This window comes from Melopsittacus undulatus, chromosome 3 (assembly GCF_012275295.1).
Source record: "Melopsittacus undulatus isolate bMelUnd1 chromosome 3, bMelUnd1.mat.Z, whole genome shotgun sequence".
Classification (NCBI taxonomy): domain Eukaryota; kingdom Metazoa; phylum Chordata; class Aves; order Psittaciformes; family Psittaculidae; genus Melopsittacus; species Melopsittacus undulatus.
Genome location: NC_047529.1, coordinates 44,125,256 through 44,148,532, shown reverse-complemented (window position 1 = coordinate 44,148,532; position 23,277 = coordinate 44,125,256). Strand labels below are relative to the sequence as shown.

Below are 23,277 nucleotides of genomic sequence, written 5' to 3'. Positions count from 1 at the left end.
CCAATTTCATTCCCAATATTTTCAGTTAATTAAAAAAAGATAATGTGTTTAGACCAACAATATACACAGTGTTTTTTTCTGACATATTTAGAGACAAAGGAACAAAAAGCACCAAGCCTTACAAAAGGAAGCTTCACTGAAATGAATAACTCTTATATTAATGCTTTGATGGCGTTTTAGCCAGTGTACAACAGAAGCTTAGCTTGTGATCGTTTTATACACAGAAAAGCAAACTTGTAAAACTCAGACTCTAAATGGTTTGTACATAGATTTCAAAAGCTCCTACTGACTCCAGTGAATCTGAAATAACACACTGAGAATAAATGACAGGAACTGCTGAAAGACCATGCTCAAAACAGAAGTAAACAAGGCCACCTGACAATGTAATCAGAACTTTGAGAAACTGCTTTTACAAAGCTTACCTCCTTAAGAAAAGATGGTCTTAGGCATATTTACTGAAAAAAAAACCCCAAATACTCAAACAAAAACCCCCAAACCAACCCCCAAACTCTAAAAATAAGCATGGGATTTTGTATGGTTACCCTGATATGTAGGATTTTTCCCATCTCAAGGAAGAAACCCCAGGTCTAACCAAGACATGTGTATCTTAAGGAAAAGTAATGGTATCTGGCTAGAAGGAGTTCAGTTACAGCTTCTGAAATTACTAGTATTTTTTGTCCAAAGACTTTTACATTAATATTTTTGTCCACACACTTGCAATGAAGTGAAATGAGCCACGATCTGGCAGCCAAAATGAGGCAATCACTGATGATGTATGGTAATGAGTTTTTGCTACTAGGATTGCACCAAACACATTTTATAAACATACAGAAATAACAGCATCTTAATTACCTTGTTCATACATATGCAGAGTTATACAAAAGCAGAATATGGCAATGAAACTGTTCTTCAATGCTTAAAGCCTATTTCAGTGAAATTCAATTAGTAACAGAACAGCCATGGTTTCAACAAATAATTTACTATATAAACAGTTTATAAAATTTCAAGCACTCACTTTCTCATATACTCTTGACTTTGTTAGACTGGATGAGAAAGTGAGACAGAATGAAATAAGAAGCTCAGAAGAGCTGTTTGCCCTTCAACAGTAACATTTTTACAGCAAAACACATCCCTGTATTGCAACACCGTTTATTGCCAGGAGCCCTTGGAAGAGAACTGACATATGGTACAGAGATAACATTTGTCCACTGAAAGAGTGCTGGGACACAGCTGCTAGTTAACGCAGGAGGGGAAAACAAAACTGTAATGCAGAAGAAAGGAAGAAGAAATTCTTTAGATAAACTAAACCAGTATATAGTTTCTTTAAGAATTTAAATATATTCTAGTAACTGCATGATGTGGTTTTTGGTTCTAAACAAACATTATCATTTTAGTAGATTTGAGACTATTAGAGTCTTCACAACTACAAATAGAATCATAGAATCATAGAAATACTTCAGTATCTGTTAAGAAAAGCATAAAATAACAGTATGATTACTAAAAGACAACGTTTATACACGAGGATATCACAAATAAGACGATTTCTAAGACATCAGTAATGAAAAAAACTTTACTGTTGCTATTTCTTCCAAAACTTTCCTGAAAACTATGTGATACACATAATGGCAACACAAAGTCTAATTTGTATAACAATAATTTCCATAAAAACTGTAAATTGAAACACTGTCAAAACTACTCGTGCCAAAGCATCTTCTAGTAAATAGTTCTATGCCTTTTTGCACAGCTGAAAAGTTTCTGAACAACCACCCTAATATAAGAGCACAGCACACTAATGAGGAGCTCCAGAAACAGTCCCCTCCTTTACCTCACAACAATTAGCACCCTGTGAATTGATCTGAATATAATGCATCTTTTATGTGATTTGATTTATTCGGACTGCAACTTTCAAGCCCCTCAAGTTTTATTTCACCACTACCAGCACCTCCTATGTGGGTATTACATTTCCTTTTAAAAACATGACTAACCTGCCTGTACAGATAATTTCTAGGGTAAGAGATCAATGGAGTATCACAGTGATACACAGGTTTTTCCTTAGTGACTGTGGCATTGCGAAGTTACATCCCCAGACTCACACACACTGCTAAATCAGACTAGTAAGTAGGCTTATCGGAGTAACACACAGAAAACAGACTTACCTGTGGTTTAAGCAAAATTAAACATAATCTACGATATAATCCTTAGCAAGCAGACAGCATCTACAGCAGCTTCACCTTTGTTTAAATATCTTGTGCTCTTTCTGGTTAGAATAAATCTCTGGGGTCCTGGCGCTGCCTCTCCCTTGTTCTCCTGTAACCACTTGGCACTGCAGCACTGTGAGGAATGATCAAGTTGCTTCACTCACAAGTTCCTTTTACAACTGTGATTACATTACAGGGCCTTGCAGTGAAAAGAGTACTGAGCTACCTGCCAGCTAGCACTTCATAGTATATTGCTGAAAGGTTAAAAAATTCAGTCAGCAGTGTATTTTCTGGTGATGTGCAAGTATAGAAAGAGCACAAAATATTCTTGGCAACCTTGGTTGATGCATTCTTTTAATGCTGCTGTTTTGAACTGGATGAGGAGAATCAGATAAACCCAGAAACACATTTCTCTATCTGGGTGATTTGGACTCATTCTTCATGAATTTTGGTACAAAATCACCTGAATGATTTCAAAGCTGAGAAAGCACAAAATTAGCATTAAACAGTTATGCTTCAGAAAAGTCTTAATGATGTTACTGTCTTAGACGGACTGGAACACATTAAAGTTTCATTGTTTCTGAAAGCCCATGTACATTCTATGAACAGAACTTAATGTTTCAATTACTCCTTTCATCTTTAAACTTCATTCTGAGGAAACAGACTTTACCATGTGGCTATTTCCATGTTAAATTGTTCAGTTTTCCTAATACTCTATTCTGAAAAAGTAATGCGCTTTTCTCTTGCTATGGTTCAGAATCAATTAATTTAACACATCTTTTTAACTTGGCATTCAAGCACTGTACAACATAATGTACCTGATAAACTGGATATCAGGTTGATTAAAGAGAGAAAGGAGAGCAGAAATGACTTGGCATTCATCAAATAAAAAACAAAACTATTTCAAAGAGAATGATAATAGGGTGAAAAATGAAAAACATGCATACAATAAATTTCTCCCCAGTGGATTTTTGAGTTATGGGGAAGTTTTGATTATTTAGTGTAAAATGATTAATGAGAAAAAAGCCACAAATTATATTGTACGTTCCAGCTAATAAACATGTAACAGGACTTATGATTGCAAATACTGTATAGGTGACTACCAAATTCAAAATCCTCTGCAGCAGGGATGCAACATATCTCATGTCACACCTGTGCAGAAATGCCCACCTATATTTGTTGCACAGGCCCAGGTTTCCTATATAATGCTATGGTTAAAGTAATTTGTATCATCTTGTTCTGCAGTAAGCATTTAGAAATGATGCTCAGAACACCACATAGAAGGTAGCGTACCACCGTTTTGAAAAACACGTAGTCGTATGGTACGCAATTCAATCATACAAATAAAGGGAAAGATTTCTATTCCAAAGATGAGTACATTGCCATGGAAAGAATGAAATGACAATGTTGGTAGTTGCTAATGTGTGCATGTCACCCCCCCGAGACACTCCTTCAGTATGTGCATGGCAAAGGCTCCTAGACCAGTCTGCCACACTGAGCAGTTTTACACAAAGCGCTGCACTTATATCAAGTGTACAGAAGTTCCCTCCCTATGCCCCAAGGCTTTTGCTTGGGGAAACTCAACAGAAATTTAAAGTTTGTATAAGAAAACCCATGGAGAGAAGGCTTTCACACCATAGGCTCCCAGAAAGCCCCCACTTTGGTCACAGCCTTTCTTCCTTTATGCTCATTTCTTCTTCTGGTCTCAGGAAAAAAAGTTCCTTACATTTTTTATTTGTATGATCAAATCCCCTTTCTCAAAGTATAACTGTCATAGTTCAACCCCAGCCAGCAACCTAAGCCCCACAGAGCCGCTCACTTGATCCCCTCCAGTGTAAGGGGGGAGAGAATCAGAAGGGTAAAAGTGAGAAAACTCCTGAGTTGAGATAAAGACAGTTTAACAGGGAAAGCAAAGCAAAAGCTACGTGCACAAGCAAAGCAAAACAAGGAATTCACCCACCACTTCCCATCGGCAGGAAGATGTTCAGCCATCTCCAGGAGAGACGGGCTCCATCATACCCAGCAGTTACCTGGGGAGACCAATGTCAATCCAAACGATCCCACTTCCTTCTTCCCCAGCTTTATATGCTGAGCATGACGCCATATGATATGATATGATGCTCTCTTGAGTCAGCTGGGGTCAGCTGTCTCAGCTGTGTCCCTTCCCAACTTCTTGTGCACCCCCAGCCTACTTGCTGGTGGGATGAGGTGAGAAGCAGAAAAGACCATGACTCTGTGTAAGCAGTTCTCAGCAATAGTTAAACATCCCTGTGTTATGAACATTGTTTTCAGCACAAATCCAAAACACAGCCCCATACCACCTACTGTGAAGAAAATTTGCCCCAGCCAAAACCAGCACAAACTGTTTGACCTGTTCTTCTGGATGTGTAACAGTTCCATTACTGCAGGAAGAGGGAATCTGAGCTCCAATGCATCTTGAAATATTAGGGTCAGCCTCTCTACAGAGTAAATTTTTCTGGGCAACCTCCAAAGTACCAGATCCTAAGACAAAGTTTCATTAAGCTTTCTACATTGCTAAACACAAATTCACATGTTGTTTTTACAGCCTTGTTAGCACAGCTGTACCTTGCATCGCCATCAGTGATCCCCCTGAAGTTTCAGCTACAGTAAAACGCAGCCATGCTCTTCTTCAGCCAAAGTGTTTGTGCTAAGGTGTGCTCCACTTACGAGCTTCTTTTAAAGTATGACTATACAGTAAAGTCCCAAGCCAGCTACATTGCAATGATATACAGACCTACCTCTAACATTTGAGATCAGCCCAGCTAACAGCTGCTAGAAGGGAGCCTAAAAAACTCATGAGAGGCTCCTTCTTTCGGTCAGCTAGAGTTCAAATCCGCTGGTGCAAAATTTATCTTTTTTAATCAGCTTTTTATTCACAGTAGTAGTTAAGGCAGGTAAGTAATGGGAGGCACTGAATGTTTCTGCTTTAAAACAGCTGTTTGTGGCATTGAATTCAAAATGGTTTCTTTCAGTTACAGCAGTCAGTATGTAAAAACAGGTACGGATTTGGGCAGCAGATCTGAGCTAGATAAACACTGTGTAACTCTTAAGATATAATTGTTCCTTTTGTGTTTATATTATTGAAAGTGGACAACGGTATACAAAGGCTCAGTTTAGAGACAGATCGTTCAGCCAAACTTCCCAAATGAATCCTCTGGCATAACTCTGCATACAGTATTGCTCATTTATGTCTATTATCAAATAGACACTGAGGAAAACTCTATTGGCAAGACATAAGGGTTTGACTGTGCCACAGACACACACCAGCACAAAAAATTGTCACAGCATTAGTAGTGGTTTGATTAATAGGCAAAGTAAGGAGAGATAGTAGGATTTTTGGTAACAGCATGCCTTGTGCTATTAAAAATGAATCCAGGTTATTTTTGCAGGTCCCTATGACTGTCCATTTCTTATTCTCCTCAGCTCTCCTTTCTGGGTTGCAGACCTCGCTTAGTGAGGTCTTTCTCAAAGGCAAAGGAGATAAGACAACAGTCAACAGACACCAGGCAGAAAGGATATCGATACAGGAAGAGTTGTTCTGTGTTTACACTGGTAAATTATGCTAAAATTTAATTACAAAGAAATATTTCTTTATTGCCACTCTTGGCTTGTTTGACAATAGATTTCTCACATAATTAGTCTGTTACAAACATGATAAAAAGCTAAGAAAAATAAAAGCAAAAGGGAGAATTAGCCATATGTTAAAAATTAATGTTTGACAGCATCTGAATTAGAACCAATGAATGTAAGCAGACAGTGAGTATTTACCAAATTTTAAAGCCCTTTCAAATACAAGGCAAGATGAGATGGAAAAAGGAAATGAAATGGTGCTAATAAAGCCTCTCGCTATAGAAAAGAACATCTCCCTCCCAAATTTCTATTTATTTCTGAAGTGAAAACACTTCTAAACTGCTATGCCAACTAAAATACAGGGTCACTTGAACTACAATTTTAATGCAATGGTGCAGGCATATTAGTAAGTTTAATGATCGAATGCACTTGTCTCGAACTAATACAATATCTGCAAATGTTGCTCAATGCATGCCAAAAAAAGACATTACAGTACGATATGAAACTAATTCCAGTACTTCTGAACTATTTAGCAGGCCATTTTCCTCTTTCTGTATTATACAAAAGCAGAGGTTAAGATTGAGCATTAACTTTTCTTGCTGTTTGATATAGAAGGCACTGACAAACCTGTAACAGATGAAGAGATGACAACCATTTTAAAATAAAATGGAGAACAAGAATTTCATATGAATACTGGCACCAAAGAAAATGAGAAGGAGCAGCAAGAAACTGAACAGCTCGGTATCAAGGGCAACTTTCAAATTCACAACATAAAACCAAATGTAAATATCTACAACAACCAATGAGCCAGTCTGAACCACCAATTTTGAAATCCAAATCTACTTGCAGATAGCATATAGAAATATGGTTCCCCAGAATATATGGAAGAAAACAAAAAATAAGCAAACCTTATTTTCACTGTCCTAGTCTTACTGTTGGTAAAACAGAACTTGCCTTTTACAGTAATTTTAGTCTCCATCTTAGCATAGAATAACTCAAGCCAAGCAGTACTACTATTCCCAGGGATTTCAATATATATTAGCTCATGGATGAAAATCATAAAATACAAAAGTAAAACAAACTTGCCTTTCATAGCAGGATTACACCATGGTGCTTGAATCTTGCAGAGCTAATGGTCTGAAGGTCAGGGTCTTTGGAACAGATGCACTAATCTCTTATTATCTGTTTATTACACAATTTCAGATAGTATTTTTTTCTTGGAACTGACAGATAAAGCTCTATTTGCTGCTCAGGATTACTATGACCATTAATGAGAGTGCTTCTTTTTGGGTGTGTTCACAGTGTGAGAGCTTAGCTGTTATAGAGTACAGGTTGCTATATAAATAGTGATGGCAATTTAAACAGTAGGCAGAAATAAGACACAAATTCTGTGCAGGTAAGATATTGTCAAAATAAGGATTAAACACAAGATATCCACAGAAATAAAAACTGCTATATAGAATATAAATCAAAATCACCGAAGGTAAAAATGAAATTCATGATCTTGCTCTGAAATGAAACAGTTTAAGGAAACATGCAATTTTGTTATTATAGCCTCTGTAGTGTATCAGATTTTAAAACTCTGTGAGTACAAGAGAATCTAACATGACAGAAATTAGAGAGAACACACAATAAAATGTGCATAAACCCTACCTCATTTATATGAAACTGATATTACTACCCTCTAAAGAAATGTCCTGGATGGACATAATAAGACTAGCTAATTGGCAGGTATTATTTCAGATGGTATTTTTTCTTGGAACTGACAGATGAAGTCCTATTTGCTGCTCAGGATTACTATGATTATTAATGAGAGTGCTTTTTTGGGTGGTACGTTCACAGTGTGAGAGGTGAGCTCTTACTGAGTACAGGTTGCAGTATTCAGCTTCTAATAAAATCATAATGAAAGATGAAACCAAGAGTATGCACATATCACAAAATAAAAATGATATGACATGTTAAATGATACAGCTACTGCCAGAATAAGAAACAATGTAGAAGCAGCTTTGAATAAGCTTAAGTAACATACATAGTACAATATTTCAGAGCCTTTAGATAATAGTAATAATTGTATGTAATTAAACACACCATTTTTAGACTATAAAATATATCAAAACTAATATGTCAGGTATTAGAAACAGGTTGTTTTTGAAAAGGAGACTGCAGTCAAAGGATTTACCCTATCCATTAGTGATGCAGCACTGAAGATACGTAATGAAAACAATCTCCAGTTTCTTTTGAAGTGTTTTGATGTGTGTTTCAGTGGCAACAGGAGCCAATGTCACTGAAAGATGACTCAGACCTAAAAATTATTTTACTTTATAATTTTTTCTTACAATGTGCCAAATTGCCAACAGTTTCCAAAATAACATTTATATTCACGAGATACATTTTCCTTAGCTTTAAAGGTATGTATTTCATTTTTAACAACAATAAGAAAAAACACCCAAAAAACATGTTCTAGAGGAAAACTGAAGGCATTTCTCTCAAGTCAAGAGCTTCCAATATGTAGTCAGAAAAGTTCTTAGAATAATTCATGTTTTCTTCCACCAGAATTTTTAAGTAAAAGCAATCTTTCTAACCTCTGATTGGACACCATCATTGAGTGGTGGTCTTTCTCTGAAGACTGTACTATGTTTATGCCAAGTTGGGAAAGAGGAACATGTACAATGAAGACCAAAACTTTTTCAAAGGCTTTAATTAGCACAGCTAATTAGAGTTACAATAAAATTACTATACATTTTTCTGTTACCTTCAGAGGAACTTTGGGCTATACGGGCTCACTCACTATATCAAACTAAATATAAAAGCATGGGTAATTTAAAACAAATCTAAAGTGCATGGTCCTAGTAAATATTTCCTTTGTATCTGGGAGAAGTAGATTTTTGTGTCTTAAACACTTATGCACAAATGCATGCAGAATTTTCACCAAGCGCCAAGTTCATCATACGTACATCTCCATGGGACTATTCCCTGTGAAACATACATCAGTCTGGACCTCTGGGTACATAATGCATCATATTTAAATAAAGCTTCCAATATGTTTGTAATGAGATGATATTACAACATGTAATTGTATTACAGTATTTCAACAGTGAGGAAAATAACGCACTTTAGAAACTGAAGTCAACTTTCCCATAAGATCCTGGTCCAGCATAATGGTCCCTGTAAATATGAAATAATTACAATTACCTAGCTAGTGGGATATAATTAATATAGGATACTGTTATGGTTTTAATATAACTCACAATCCATGAGTTTATAGTATGTTCTGTTCTATTAATCCCAACACTACAATAATAAATAAAGCACCAACCCAGAATCAGGGTGGAATTCTGGTCTGCTTTTTGTCAGAATCACAAAGGGAAAGGAGAACACCTAGTATTCATAAGTGATGTCTTACCATGACATCTTTGTATTCAGCAAGGGAGATAACCACAGTATTTTGATGTATTTTGTAAAGACAAATTATTACAGTGATCAGCTATTATTTTGATAGAAAAACTAGTAATCTGAATAGAAAGATGTTGTTACAGATTGTTCAGCACTGTGCTGTCAGTAAGATAATAAATGTTACCATGTTACGCTCTGAAATACAAAACATGAGCTGAAAGAATGGTCAACAGAAAGTGAGTATAAACAGACATTTTCAAGGTTACCCATGAAGGATGAGTCCTTTTGTAATTTTGTGATGAGCTGCTCACATATGAATTTCTTCACAGTTAATCAAGTTCACCACATTAAAAGATTTTTAGGGATCTTTCTTACACTGAATCCTGTTTCAGCTTGCAGTCAAAATACCTTTTATAAAAATATCACTAAAATATGTCAAGCAATCATGTGCCACTACTTGCTCGTTTAGCTAATTTTACGCTGTAGAGAACAACCTATTGTATTAATCTTTAGAGCAAGTCCTTCCTGGTATTTAACTGAACTCCCCCAAATAAAGCATTCTTACTAAGAGGACACAAGAAGCAAAGATGCTAAAAGAAGGCAAGAATGAATGTATGCACAGCCCACATTACATCCCAGCAGCACAGAGGTGAGTCCTACTATAAAATGGTGTGGGGATCAAGCATATTGCTTTTAGCTACAGATTCAAATTTCAAGAAAGCCAACACTGTCCTAGTTTGTATTGTAAACATTAAACACTTTAATATATGGACATTTAAGGTCCCCCAGAGGGTTTGCTTAAAACAATAGTCCTAACTAAAGATTACACACTTGCTCACACACATACAAGCACACACTCTGTGGGTGTTTAGGACTGTTTCTTTTCCAACATCATTTCAGTGAGATTACTGTATCTCTTATGAGGTGTCCCTAGCTACTTTACAGTCAGAAATAATTTTTAATCTAGCAATTACAGTCATCTGTTTTCTGGAAGTCTTTACTCTTCTGCAGACTGTGAGAGTTTCAGTAGGTCACTTCCAGTCCTGGAGTTCGCTCCTCAAATGGGACGATGGCACTTACTGTTCCTTTGTGAAATGCTTTAAGGTCTGTGACTGCCAAGAATGCAAAGAACAAAGAACTGTTCCTACTATTATAGAGCTCTGCCAGGAACTATAAAAGTCAGAACATAAATAAAGAGTGTCTATAATATATCGCACTACAAAGCAAAGTTCAACAGTACATGTTTACATAGCAGCCATAGCAGTTCTTGCTCCAGTTGGAATTGCAAAATTATTGCTATACTGCTACCGCAACTCTGAACAGGATGGAAAACTTTGGACAGCAAATAGAAAAAAACAACCTGCGAAAGGTCATCCATTTATCCTACAGAACAGTCATACGAAGATACCAAATTCTTGAGTCTGGAAATCAATGAGATTTTTCAGCACCAAGCTCTTAAGAGCAACCGATTTCTTAAAACTAAGTATATGCCACCAATAAAGAGAACTTTTCATGCAGTAAGAGAAAATAACTCTGTATATCCCATGCTGATTAGCGTGCATGTGGAAAGAAGGAAGGTCTTTAAGTGAAAAAGAAATGCCATGATGTAGAGCATCAAAGTTCATTTCTCTATTTTGCAACTTCATTTAATTCATAGTTCCTTTATAACACACTGATGATCCTACTTCTCCATGGCACATGGCTTCTATTATAAGTACTGCCAATACTGTAGTGATGGGTACCACATGAACACAGATAGTGTAAAAGAGGAGAAGAAAGTCAGGAGATGCCACATCTTTTACACTAACCTGGCATCATTCAGCCCTTCTTTTGGGACCAATCATTGATCCAACTGGACACTGGACTTGCCTCACTGTTTCTACTCCTCACTTTTAACTCAACTAAAATTTATGTTGTCCAAATATTTTTTCCCTTTCAGCAACAGACTATCTGCAATTATATGTGAAAAGCAATATTAATACAATAGTAAAAAAGCACAGTATGAATAAAAGCATTAACATTCAAAAGTTATTCCCCTCCCATTAAAACTAAGATAGCTCATCATACCAGCATCAAACACATAGCTGCACTAGCTGAGCAGCAGCACACTGTGACTTGCTGTGCCCTCTGCCTTTTGAAGACAAAAAGCAAGATCATATTTCCAGCTTGTAGAAACTGACAGTGCTTCTGTCATAATAGAAACACATAATAGAAATAGAATAGAAATTTCACATAATAGAAAAAAAAGGAATAGTTTTGTTAATGGTATGCTAAAAAAAAGAATAATATGAGTGAAAGTACTTACCTTTTCATCATAAACAAGGTATCACAGGACAATGCTATTATTACATATTCTGCTTGACTGATGACAAGGTATGAAAGACTCGAATCATGGCAGTTGTGCTAATTAGAGTTACAATAAAATTACAATTCACTCTTGTTTCTATCCACACAGTTATTCAATTTTTGGTTTGACTGCAAAGATTTATATCAATTACATAGTGTTAGTTTTGATGATGACATTTGCTTATCAGAAAAGGTAAGATATTTAAGGAGACCATCAGACATAAAACTGCCTTCCCTTATTTCTTCTGATTTGATCACATTTAAAACAATTAAACAATGGACTTATTGAAGGTTTTTCATGCAGTACTTTTCTTCTGAGGCTGATAATCTCACTGTCCTTTATATAAATAATAGCCCTCTTTATTCAAGCAATTAATAAAAAAAAATAAAATAGACACAGACATACATGTAACTCTTGATTAGCATTCACACATGGCCTTAGAAAACCCTGAGACAGTTTTACATCTGAGACCAAATCCTGCTGCTCTTATGGATGCTGAGCAATCGACCAAGCAAAAGAGAGAAACCACTTATGAGGCAGAGAATTACTTCACAGAGAGCCTGAACCTTGGCTAATATGGGAACTTGGGATCCCATCATATTTCTTGCCAATGTTCCCAAGTTGGCCATAAACATGTCTTTCACCTTGAAGCACAATATGATGTAAAGGCCTGTACACAGGAATGGAGTGTAAAAATGCTGCCTGAACAAAAATAAAAAAAGTTATATTTGCATCTACACAAGTGCTGTTAAAGTAAAACTGTGAGCTGCTACTCAAACCCATCACAGTTTCTATGTCACCTGCTCAGTCACTTTTCCTCCTGGATTCCCTTGTCAGTGGCAATGTTTCATCTGTTAAGAGATAAGTCCGGACCTGGATCCATAGTCCCTGCATAAAATACATCAAAGTTGCCTGTTCTAACACATACCAGAGATGACAGCTCTCTTCTTGCTGTGGTAAGAGCCTCTTGCCAGATCTGTGAGCTTTTTCACAGGAGAAGTGTGTGCAATACAAATGCAACTTGGCTCTGTCATGCCAGCTCTTGGAGTGGTTGTGCCTCACAAGGGATATTACTGAGGCTCCAGAGAAAGAGTTTGGTTCCTGGATTGGATACTGTGTGTGACCTCTCTGAATTGACCTCTTCACAGTGCTGTGGAGTACCTCAACCAAGGCAGAAGAATCAGGTTCTTAACCTGATATGCCTCTAAGGTGAAGACAACTGACTCCCTCAAAATGTTTTCCTGGTAAATTATTCCTTTCCTAACTATTAATACTAAACTGCAACAGAATACTTGTAGTATGCAAAAACCAATCCACCCCCATTGTGTATACACCCTGGAGTTTGTTTTCAATGCCCCTAGAACATCTTCCCCCATTAACATTTTAGTCATTTTGGAGCCCAGACTGAAGAAAGCAGATGAGCCTTGTCAAAGAAATCCCCTCACCCTGCCCTGACCATGAACTCTAGAAAATAGATGCTCAGGCAGGAGAAAAGATGGTTAGTAGGATAATTTTCAAAGCAAGAGTGATGGGTAAAACTGATTTACTTTTATACATAAATCCTAGGTCACATCCATACCTAATTCAGTGTCACAGTCTGGCCACACTCTGACAGAGAACACTTCATATCATCAAATGCAATCAAACAGCAGAGCTATAAATAAAGCCATCAGCAGCCATGTAAAAGCAAAGCTAATCAAAACAGCTGAGATTGCTCCCTGGGAGAGCTTTTTGGATATCTGAATCTGTTTTATAAACAGCAAATCCATTTGCATGTACCTGAGGTAAGATAATTTGTCAATCTGACAAAATTCTGTTCTGAGATCAGAGAAATCATTACAAATAAATGGATGCCCAAGACACTGATTTTTATCCCAAAGACACAAAAGCCACTATTAAACCCACCAACTTTCAATAGTGTTTCACACTGGTATTTTACAAGCACCATTTAAAACTGATCTGACCCAGTTAATCCAATCTTCAAAAAAACAGAAACTGGGTGTCTGGTCTGGGCAGCCACTCTATCTTACCTTACCTTATCTTATTATCTTATCTTATCTTATCTTATCACAGATGTAAAGTAAAGCAGAAACTGCTTCCTCTGCACTTAGCATTAAACCCCTTGAATGCTTATTGTCTGACTGCACTTGGGAGCTGTAAGCCATGATGAAACAGGAGGCAGCAAGAGTGCTCAAAGGAGAGTGAAGTGGTTTGTCTTCTCAACTGACAGTGCAAAGAGGCAGTATCTCACATTGCCTCCTCATACAGACTCTTCTGATTGGTTTCTTTCTCCAGTAATATCCAATCTTGCATTTTTCAGAAGCTAGCAGGAATGTGTGGTCAGTTCTGACTAGTCAAGCTTCCATCACACAAGGAATTTCTGCTGGGATTGCCAGACATCCAGAGCTTCCCAGAAGAAAACCACCTCACTTCTAAGATTTCTTGTACAGCAACACTTTTGAAGCTATCAGGCATCAGAAACTCAATTTTTGCAATATGAAAAATTACTATATCTGTAAATGAAATAAACTCTGTATGAGCATCTGTCTGTGAGCATCAAGGACTTTTACAAATACTGTGTAATTGCAAAGCAATTCTCAGGTAAGTTATGAGAAGAAATACACAACAGATCATCATAAAAAAAAATAGCCCTCTAGTTTACTCTTTCAGTACTTTGAATGTTTTAAGTCTATGACACTGCAGTTAAATATTTGTAGACTTCAGCCTGAAAAAATATAAACAATTGTCAAATTTTAGTAAATTCAAGGAAGTTCAGGGATGAACCTTCCTACAGGGACCTGAGGATTACACAGAGGCAATATGTTAGGTTTACTGAGGTCTAAGTAGGTAGCTATATTGGTGTCTGCACAACAGGAAACAGTAATTTAACTTCAATATTGCACAGTATTTTCAGGCCTTGCTCAGAGTAAGTTATGTGAAACAACTGATATACATAGCACCCAACAATGCAATAAAAATCAATACAGATTTAAACAAACTTAACATTCTACACTACTGGTCCCCTTCTGGAAGTCATATTACCACCACACTCTCAAAATCACATGCTCATCAAACCATAGAAAATTCGGCATAATGTTAAAAATGCTGATGAAACTATAAACATATGCCACAGCTGATGAAAATATTTTCACTTTGACAGCACGGGCACAATTACTTAGAGATCCCAACCTCTCTGACTTAGTGAGCTGTTAATTTCGTCTTTTCTTGACAATTTGGAGAAAATCTAGCAGATGCAACAAAGTGGCAAGTCAAATGGAGTGGCTAAAAAACACTGCAGTTTAATTCAGACACTTGAAATATCAGTGCATGTACAAAAGAAAAGAAAAATATAGTATAAAAATAAAAAATCATACTCAAAGACAAAACTCTGCTAAATTCTCACTAGTCTCCAACCAAATTCCTTAAAAATAAATCATGCCTGGTATGTTTTGAGGAAAGTCATTCAAATGCACAGAGAGAAATCATTTTCATGAGATAACCCCCACTGCTCATGAGAAGCGTTTATACATGAAGTGCAAGTGGATGCCATTGAAGGGCCTAGCTTTGTCCTGAAGAAGCAGAAATTCACTGAGTGCCTCAATTCCTTTTTCCCATCTCTTTGTATATCGGGCTGGTTGGCAGGAAGCAAGCTTGAACTAGCAAGTAATACCATGTGCTTGTTTTCTATCTTCATTCTACTTTAAGACTTGCCAAATTGGTTATTACTTACTTTAATTTAATTTATATGCCATCTAAAGTATGAAGTGGACTCAGGCAATAAAAGTTATGCAATCAAACTCCTTTTGTCACACTGTTTACATTAGGCTGCTGCTCCTTCTCTTCTTGGAAACAAAGTCAACATTGGACTGTCCAATAACCCCGAGTAGCAGATACGCTGCTAGAGATGCATGCGGGAATGGGGCCAGTGACTGTTCTCGTTTATGATATATCCCCTCCTGTCCTGCAATGCTGTTATCTGGGTCTCAGCCAGCTGATCCTTCATGATCTGTAGAAAGTATTGGACAGAGTTGCTTTTAGGACTGTACTTCAGGTGTGCTCAGAGAGAAGACATGCTGCACACGGGGTGGCTGTTGCTGTGACTCTTAGCTGTTTGCATGCAGAGCTCCTACATGGGGCAACAATGTACCAACATGGCTTTGCAAAGCTGGGTGAAACCCAGCTAAATATTTTTTTAGGAAAAAAAAAGACAAGAAAAAAGAATAACGGAGATTCAGCAACACTGAAGTGATTGACACCTGCTCTATTTGATGCTGTCCGCATTTTGTTTTAAAATGTCATTCATGTTTCTGAATATTTAAGGAAATACTCAAGCTGAATTGTGTCCTTTCAAGAGGGACACTATAAGCTGATAGATTTCATATAATTTTTCCTCCAAATTATGAACTGCCAAAACCCTTGCAAATTATTAAAAAAAATACTCTGGGAACATATTTTTTCATAATTTGAGTTCTGCATATTTCATTCCTTACGACTCACAATTCAGAGTACCTAAGGGGCATTATCTGCATTGCAGAATCTATATAGATATGTATACAGATTTTTTATAGACATTAACATCATCAGCTGCAATAAAAGCAGCAAGCTTTATTGTTATCCTTATTATCATTATTAACCTTGAAAATCCCTTAAAGACACTTGATCCTCTTTTTGTCTTAGGTTACATTCACTGCTTTTCATTTGGATTCTGTTGCTAGCAGTTCTATTCCTAGCCAACACTGAAAAATCCCTCAAAGCCCATCTTCACATTAACATGTAAACTGTTAAACATGACTGAAATAATGCCTCTGAATCTTTGCATGCAGCTAACTCCACTTTTTTTAAACTCAGCCCACTGATATCTTACCATCAAAGGTATGATTAAAACACCTTTATAAAGGTTGTAGAAAAAAAACCTTTCAATATCTTAAAAAGTCAAAACTTTTTTTAAATAAAATAAAACTATTTTATAAAAGATTCAGCATTAAATAATTTCTCACCCCTAACAGATTTAGAGATATGATACTTGTGTTTGAAATATTCTGCTGGATTCAGTCTCTGCCCACATTTACATGAAAAGACCTACTTTGTCTTGACTGTAACTACACTGAAACAAGCAAAATATTAAAGGTGATCTGTAAAAGAAAAGAGTGAAAAGAAAAATTCAGTTCTGTGTTTGTGGGGAAAAATTAAGAATGGTTATAAAATATCTTTTACATTATTGCAAATTCTTCAGTTACTTGAGAAAAATAATAGCATGAATGGTTTGTAAGAAATACTTTATGTACTGGCTAGATTTCAAAGTTCTCTTTCTACAGAATATTTTGACCTGCTCTTTGAAACTGTGTTACAGTTGTTACAAGTATCAGGAAAAAGGCCACAGTGTGAGAAATTGCAAAATACAACCAAAAAATTGTGACATCTTGAGCAGCCATTTGAGTAGATGATTGTAATGACAAGACAGTTCTGCCCCCCTCCCCCCGCTTCATACTTTTAAAAGCCCTGTGCAGATCCAGATATTTCTATTCTTCCCAGTTTTATTTCTCTTCTTTCAAGTTTCAAATTAGATAGCCTGAGCTCAAAAATGAATGCTTAAAAAAAAAATGAATGCTTAAAAATTGTGCCATGCTGCACAGGCTATCTTATTCAAACAAAGATTAAAGCTTATGTTAGTTAAGGAAAAGACTGGAAAGGAAATAAAAATAATTTCAGGTCTACTAAAATTAAGCTAGATCCTCTGACTCTAAACAAAGGGGACTTTTTTCTTCTGTGAGACAGGAATTCATTCCTGTACCATAGAATGAGAGCATTCTTCGTCTGGATGACTGCAGGTATTCTAAGCCTTTCTAGATAACCCCACAAGTTCAAGAAAGCCAGAAGTTATGGACCTCATCAGGCAAGAAGTATATCAAGAGTAATAAAATTCAAGTTTAGGGCTGACATTCCCTTACAGGTAGTCATTATGCAGAAATGTTTAATGTGAAGATAAGTAGACTTTTTTCCCCACTGTTGACAGTACTTTGGCATCACTCCATTTGCTTTTTCTGTCATAACTTTGATATTATATCAGTGTTTTTACTTGCACAAAGTAAAACTTGTGAACACACAGTGTGAATCGAATAAAAAAGCAAATAAAAATTGTCTTCAAACATAGCTCAGTTAAATACAGTCAGAATTACTTGTAGGTATTTCTATAAAACACTTAATAAAAAGTACAATAGAAACATACTGAAGCTACACATATTAAATACATTTGACATAGTTTGAAATTATAGTTCTACAAGACATATATGACAGCTAAAATCAATATTATACTTTTGGAAAGGAGTAAATTCTAAACACCATAGTACTTATATATAGGAAAGTGCCCAAACTACTGTTATTACTGCAGTAATATCTCTGTTAAAAATAATCTAGGTAGAAACTGCAAACAGGAAAGCAAATGAATATTTCTGAGTACAAGTCAACCAACCACATAACAGAAGGCAAGCAAAATTTATATTTCATGGAAAAGGAGAAGAGCCACAAACTCAGCAGAGCAGCAGGACATTGAAAATACTAGCCCTTATTAGGAAATCTTTTGGAAGATGAGTAACTGGAACTGAATTATGTTTCTATTAAGGGTAGTGAATTCCTCAGCAAGACGGCACTGGTAAATAAAAGAGAACACGCTTACATTCACTCAACAGTTTCAAGGAATTAAGAATCATTACTAGAACAAAGAGTTCTTCTTACAAAAATAATAAGGTCCTTTTCTTTGTTTGCAATATTCTTCTTCATCCATTTGCTCCTTTCCCCCCTCCTGCTGTATAAACATTTGAGTGCATGCAGGACTTCTATGAAGCTTTTGCTGGCTTCAGGGGACTGCGTTTTGCTGCCAGGGTGTCAGTTAAGTTTAGAGCCCAGACCCTGTGCTCGTCCCTAACGAAGCCTGCTGCAGCGCTACAGACTTTTTTAACTTGGCTGAAAAATCCATTTAATGTTAATCTGCCTCCATCCTTCTTTTTGTGCAACAAAGCCATTGTCCTCACAGATCGCCACAACGATGCAAAGCAAGTGCTAATGGCCTGCCCTAGGAAAAACAACAAACCGGACAGGGTAGGAAGGAGTCCCACAGAGATAATACTGAACAGCAAAACAAGGCTAATGAGTGAGCTGCAGGACAGGGCACCACACTGCAGGGAGGCTGCAGAAAGTTACTCGTCACGGACACACAGTCTAATACTAAGAAAAATACTTGCGAAGTGTGCAGACTTCAGGTAACAAAAGCTCCTGTAAAGGGTAGGTATCCTCGAAGAGATAAATGCCCGATGCCAGCAAATACTTGAAAATTCTCTACAACACAGTGAATTACAGAAGACTAAACTAAACCACGGCTATAAACACATGGGAATTCTGACTCTCAAGATAATTTTCTGAATCTACATTAGAAAAGTTGAGATCGTAGCATTCCAGCCGGATGAACAAGAGATGGCAATAAAAAAGAACATCAGAAAAGAAATCCTATGAACACAACAATGGGACATTACATTAGATAAACCCCCCAAAGTGCAGTTTAGTCCCTAATGTGTTAAATGCTTTGAGAGGTTTACGATACCTGTCTCTCTCTACTGATAGAAACTTTACTGTGATTTCAAGACAAGTACAAAATTTACTCATAATTTATAATCGTTCTTATACCAGTTTCTGATGGTGTTGCCCTTTAATTTCAAAAAACTCTTCTGCTTTTTAGATGTTTACTCTCATTACATTCATACAGAATAATCATATCCATGTTCAGCCTTCATTTTTATAGGCTGAACAAATCAGGCAATAAAACGTCCTTCAGGGTCTCGATTCCCACAGAAATCCAGCATTCATTTTCTTGAATGCTGAGTGACCAGCATTTCAGATGAGCTGTCAGCTGTGCCTTGTTCAGTGATGTTAACATTTTCATAGCTCTTCAAGCAAACATCTTACCTGATGCGCCCAGGATAGAATTTGCCTTTTCCCTGGCCAGATACTTACACATAGCTTACATTCAGCCTGTGATTTTTATTATATCCATGTTTTCCTCCTCCTCCTGTTTTTTCTAGATAACAGAGATCCCAGACTACATCTGGAAATTTTCATTAGTCATTCTGAAAGGAATGATCTTGAAATCTGCATAATCACATTTTATCTGAGTTCTATTATTCTAGTTCAAGTTCATCAGTCCTTCCTCTGTATCACCTGGAACCAGCGTATTTTCTGAAGCACATTCTATCAGCATACACACTATCTCTCATTAAAATATTAACAAGATCTGCCTGTGATTTTTATCTTAAAAAGTCAGTAAGCACTCTCTGGCTCTTGTTTTAAAAAAAACAGCCGATGCCTGCCTTCTAACAAGTTTGCTCCTGACATCCAGTATTTCTTACTAATATTCATGCTTCCCACCCAGTCTAGTAATTAAGGCTGATTTACTGAAGTCTAGATAAGTTTTTTTAACTAGTGTCTACCACTCAGCTTTCTTATAAAATAAATGTAATTTTTAAATAAACACAATTTCTTTCACAAACATAATAAAAGATATGAAAAATTGTTGTGAGTTAAAAGAATCATGCTCACAAATGAAGCTTTTTCATTGTTTATAATTGAAACTCAGACAATCAAAATCAGTTGTGGAAAAAAAAAAGCCTGCTCACTGCAAGAAAAGGTTGTGAAAAAGTAATAAAATCATGAAAAGAAGCAATGGCTTTCTCAAGAAAGAAAACAAACAACCCCTCCTTATCCCAAGACCTCCACCCTCCAGCGCATTTTACTTCTGATTTATTATCTGCTTTATCTGTCTTTACTATCTAGACCTGCATGAAACTTCTTGCTGCATCATAAAATTACAACAAGGATGGACAGAAAATTCTTTCTGCTATTATTCCTGAAGATTATGAGAATGAAAAACTGAGATATTTTTTCCTAGCAGTGTCTACTCCGAAATGCTGTAGTTCTGAGACTGAAAGACTGCTTTACTCTTACTAATTTCTGTGTTTCCCAGGCAGTGTTATTTTTACCACATCATAGTTGTGCTTGCTAACAGTCATGAAGTACTTCCAGTGAACCATCATACTCTCCACCACTGGGGGACAATGATGGGGTTGTCTTTACTAAACATTCACCTAAACTTCAGTTATCCAACGAAACCGTATGAGAAAGCCTTCTTAAGGTCAGTCTCAGAAGGTGAAATGTTTTGAGCCAGTAAGGGGAACAACATACATTTAAAGTCTCATCTTTCTCTTACATGAGATCACTAGTATTTCTCAAGCAGCATCAATGGAAAACTAGTAAGAATACTGACATTAATGGTGTTGAGCATCTTGGAAAACAGAAGTAGTCTCAAAGAACTAAGATTTGTAAAAAAAAAAAAATAGAGCCCATGTATCAAAAGAATCACCAGTCACATCTCTGGTAGTTTTGTTCATATTTATCTCAAAGCTATTATTTCCAGTCTTTCTACCTGTACTGTGTAGTACGTTTTGGATATCTTCAGTAAACGTTCACAAACTATTTTGCAATTTCTCTGAAATACTTACTGTCAATGCTTTTGACGTGAAAGTCATCAGAAGTGGAGTGGATGAAGAATGAAATTCCTTTAAGTCCTTTTAAAACAAACAAAACCACAGCAAGCCATCCCTCCATCTGCCTTAAAGAGAAAAATCCATCTTGCTGACTCAGCAGACAATTGCATCAGGCTGAGTATGTCATAGAGATGTGGCACTACCAAATCTCTGATAGCAAGATGGTGAAGATATCGTGTCAGAATGGTTGCTAAGCACTGTTAGCACTTAAAAAGAACAAGAGAAGCATGCTCCTACCAGCAGATGACCTTGCTAAACCTCCAGCTGCTGACCAGGGGATAAAAAGTAAAAGGATGGTACCCTTTCACTCTCCCATGCATACCTCTGCATGCACCAGGAGAACTGAGAGGGATCTAGGAATGGGAACAGTTCTGTTTGTTTGAGACTGAGCTTTTTCTGTTCTCAAGAACTGATCCCACTGGTGACCATTACCTATATCCACTTTGAAATGCATTATTATGTCTCTATTTATGGTACAAATTCTGTAACAAAATTCTTTCCTTCTATGGCAGCAGTTTTTATCTCTTTAAAAACAAACCCAGGACCCCAAATCAAAATGCAGGGATCAATACTGCCCTCAGCCACTTGGTAGTGGGGAGCTAATATAAGAACATCTTTAGGGCAATAAAGTGCTGTATCACAAAATCAGAACAATAGATGATGCTTTCCTATCATACATAATTCGTTTTCCTGCAATTCTCCTATGATTTAAAGTTTAGATGCTGTAATTATTTAGAAAATCTGCAGTTATACATTTAATTTTTATATATGTATATATCTATATACAAAAACATAGACTTGCAAAGAAAGCTAGAAAAGTTGGATTATAACTGTTATTTTACTGAATCTGCCTGGAGCTATTTTCATTCTTCTGTGGTCTTTCTAAGGGCTTCGCTTCTCTTTGTTTTTTTCCTTTTCTTTTTTCTTTTCTTCTTTTTAGCTGTGATAGCAGAGCTGGATTTCCATTAGGAATACTGCCAGAAGATTACAAGCTTTATGTGATGAACTATAAAATCTACCCAATTTGTGGGCACAATGAAAAAAGAACAGTAAGTAAGGATTTCATTATTTCAATGAACAGTTATTAAAAGTATTATGAAATCTTGAACACAACCAAAAAGAAGGTGCAGCAGAAAGATACACTTTTCCTTGCAGATTTACACAAAAAAAAGCCCAATTCTTTCACTAACAATCTTATAAGGCACATATTCAGCATAAATATTTTCCAACAGCATTGAAAAAGGTTGCACAAAATAATGTGATTACTGTTCCTTTCTAAATCTAAGATGCAAGTAGATCTGCCCCATGTATGCAAAGTGGTCCATGTGTGTATATATAGACCCATACACGCATGCACAGGCTCACACACACACACATTCCTTTTTTCAGTTGAAAAGACAAAAAAAGCTTAGAAATAATAGCTACCTAGTACCAGTTTCATACACATCTCTTCTATTTTTATATAAGATTAAACTTGTACAGGATGCTAAAAGCAAGAATTGCTTATAGAAAGTAAAATTCAACCCTTATTGACAATTTCTTCAAATGAAAACAAGCAAGATGGAAATTAATTTTACTGGTTTTGAAGACAGTAGTAAACCAGAATTTCAGGTCTACATGTTCCACAAAAACATGGAAGCTTCAATTTTCAAGAAACACCTGACCTTTTGTTTTATTTCTTCTTTTCTGAGTTTTCAGAAACAAAGGACTGTATTATGGCACACAGACCTGACTTCCAATCACGCAAATCATAGGAAAAAAACTTAAAACTGACAAAGATAGGAAAAACTAAGGAGGCTGCACATACATTTCTGTATTTTTTATACTTCCTTTAAAATACCTGCTCTGTGTCAACAGCATACCTTCAGTTGCTGAAGATCTACAACAGAAGTTCATACCTGATACCATTGTTTGAAGGCCCATTCACACCAGTTTTAAAACTCAGAATTTGACTATTAGAATCGATATTCACAATGTCAGTTTTAAGGACCTTGTTTATATTATACTGTCAAAACAGATTTTTGTTTTAAATCTCAGTAGTGGAGACATTACTAAGATACTTAGGCGTAACACGTTAAAATGAATTAGACCTTTTCAAATTTCTCCTCTCTTGTACACTACAGGAAGGAAGAAAAGTGGGTGCCTGAATTAGAGCATG

General features: G+C 36.4%; 1 protein-coding gene across 1 annotated transcript in view; it reads right to left on the bottom strand.

Moving 5' to 3' along the window:
• Window positions 1–23,277, bottom strand: part of RIMS1 (regulating synaptic membrane exocytosis 1) — a 153,627-nt gene that overhangs the window by 13,663 nt on the left and 116,687 nt on the right. The gene's annotated exons all lie outside the window — the stretch shown is intronic.